Source organism: Silurus aristotelis (genome assembly GCF_946808225.1).
Source record: "Silurus aristotelis genome assembly, chromosome: 7".
NCBI lineage: Eukaryota > Metazoa > Chordata > Actinopteri > Siluriformes > Siluridae > Silurus > Silurus aristotelis.
Window position 1 is genome coordinate 1,195,152 of NC_139580.1, and position 2,317 is coordinate 1,197,468.

At 41.6% G+C, this 2,317-nt stretch overlaps 1 long non-coding RNA gene across 1 annotated transcript; it reads left to right on the forward strand.

The window, feature by feature from the left end:
* LOC310728892 lies at positions 1–1,400 on the forward strand. Its single transcript, XR_014534364.1, has 2 exons — positions 1–147; positions 925–1,400. It is a non-coding gene; the product is annotated as an uncharacterized lncRNA (long non-coding RNA).
* The last annotated feature ends 917 nt before the right edge of the window (positions 1,401–2,317 follow it).

Genomic DNA, 2,317 nt, shown 5'->3' on the forward strand with positions numbered 1-2,317 from the left:
TGTGTGTGTGTGTGTGTGTGTGTGTGTGTGTGTGTGTGTGTGTGTGTGTGTGTGGTCACTGTAGTGTAACAGAGGTTTTTGTACGACAGTTTCATTAGAATGTATCACTGTGGTGGATTTTCGGTGGAGGAACCAAACTGATCATCAGTAAGTTTCTCTTCTTTATATAAACTTTGTTACCTGTAAAATTATTTTATTTTAAGTTGATTTGTTTGATTATATATTTTGATGAATTTATCATTTAGAAATAAATAATTGTTTGATACTGAGACACAGTTTGAGTGAAATGAAACGATGCTAAAAGAAAGAAGAAATCAGGATTTAGCTGTTAGCTGAAGAAGTGTGCAGTTTGTTCCTCAGAAAACACGGCACTTTTACATTCACAGCTTCTGAAGGTCATATTGTGTGCTGTGAAGGACATGGTATAAAACTTCATCCTGTGCCTGTTAGTCTTCTATCATTGTACTGATGTACTGAGTTTGAATCTCCAAACAAAGAGAAACAGTGTGTAGAAAGGTGGATGTGGTGTGATGTGCTGATTTCCATCACTGAACTGATCTCAGCCTTTTTGCCAGATGTGGGATTGTAATAGAGGAAATCTTGGTATCAGGAAACTCAAAGGGAAGGTGTGATGTTGCATTTTCCAGCCCTGTTCTGTGGAATATCAGTGTATTTACATCATCAGTGTAGTGATTTTTCTGTAGGACTACATGTCAAAGTAACACAACAACTTAGGAGGACTGGAAAACACTCCCAGAAGAAATCTGATCAAAGTCCGAGTCTCTCCACAATATAACGAGGAACTAGTAAATGTTCTCCTGCTGAGAAGTTCTACTGAACTGCAGTAATGTGAATAAGCAGTAATGAGTAAATGTTGTGTAACTGTGTGTAAATGTGTGTTTATTGTGTGTTTGTGGTCTCCAGCCGGTCCCACGGTGAAGCCCTCCGTGTCTCTGCTCCCTCCCTCCTCTCTGCAGCCGTCTGACAGATCGGCCTCGCTGCTCTGCCTGCTGTCTGCCTACTCTCCACAGGGGGCGCTGGTGAGCTGGACGGTGGACGGCTCAGAGGTGAAGGACGGGGTTCTGACCAGCCCAGAAGAACACAAGAAGGACGGTTACACACGCAGCAGCACCCTGACCCTCAGCAAAGAACTCTGGGAAAAGGGGGAGGAGTTTGTCTGTACCGTCTCCCATGGTGGTGTCCATCATCCGCTCACGTTCAGAAAGAGCCAGTGTTAAGACCAACAGCTCCAAGATAGAATTGAACACTGAGCTGCTCACACATCCATCTACAATCGAGTTTCAATTCTACACAATGCTGACATTTCTGTCTTTCCTCTCTTCACTGTCCTGTTGCTCTTCCTGTAGTTTTGCTCTGCTGAAATAAAGCTTCATTTTGGACATTGTGTGTTCTTTTATTCGAGTTAATAGTCATTATCAGTGTGATGAGAGAGTGTGTTTAGCTGGAGATTCAGTGCTGTGTGTTGTGCTTTACTGAGTTTGGCTGAAGGAAGTTGAACATCTGGTGAAAGTTCTGCTCTATTCTGGGAGAAACAGAATCACTCGGCCGTGACCATGGAAATCTCACTTCCTCTACACTGCTCTCTGATTTCCTGCTTCAGTGTGACGCTGTGTGTTTATCTGGGTGTGGAGCAGGAAGCTGCGTTCATGTAAATCTCTTTTTTGGATATGTGTGCTAGTACATATAGCATCTGGGTGCTTTCCTCCATCACTTCCCTGTGTGCTTCTAAACATGAGTCAGCAGTTAAATGTGCTGTTTATAAACACCTGTAACCATTAGAACATCCAGTTCCAGTTCCATCCAGATTGAGATCCAGATTGTATAATGAGCTCAATGAAGGAGTTTTGCATGTTACAGTAAATATGTTACACATCACACACAAATATTCTTTTTCTCTCTCTCTCTCTCTCTCTCTCTCTCTCTCTCTCTCTCTCTCTCTCTCTCTCTCTCTCTCTCGCTCTCTCTTTCTCTCTAACTGTTTATTAAAACTTATTTATAGTATCTCACAAAAGTAAGTGCACCCCTCACATTTCAGCAACCATTTTAGTATCTTCTAAAGGGACAATACTATAGAAATGAAACTTCTGAGAAAATTAGATATTTTAGACTATCAATGTGCAGTTTGTATATCAGTACAGATTTGCTGTCCTCAAAAAATAACTCAACAAAAATAACTGTCTGCTTGATTTGTCTGCTTGTTTGGATCTTGTATGAGAGCAGTTAAAAATTGTGTTTGGGTCATGGTTTCTGGTTAGCCCGAATAGTGATGGTTGTCCTGTGTGTGACGTCATCAGTG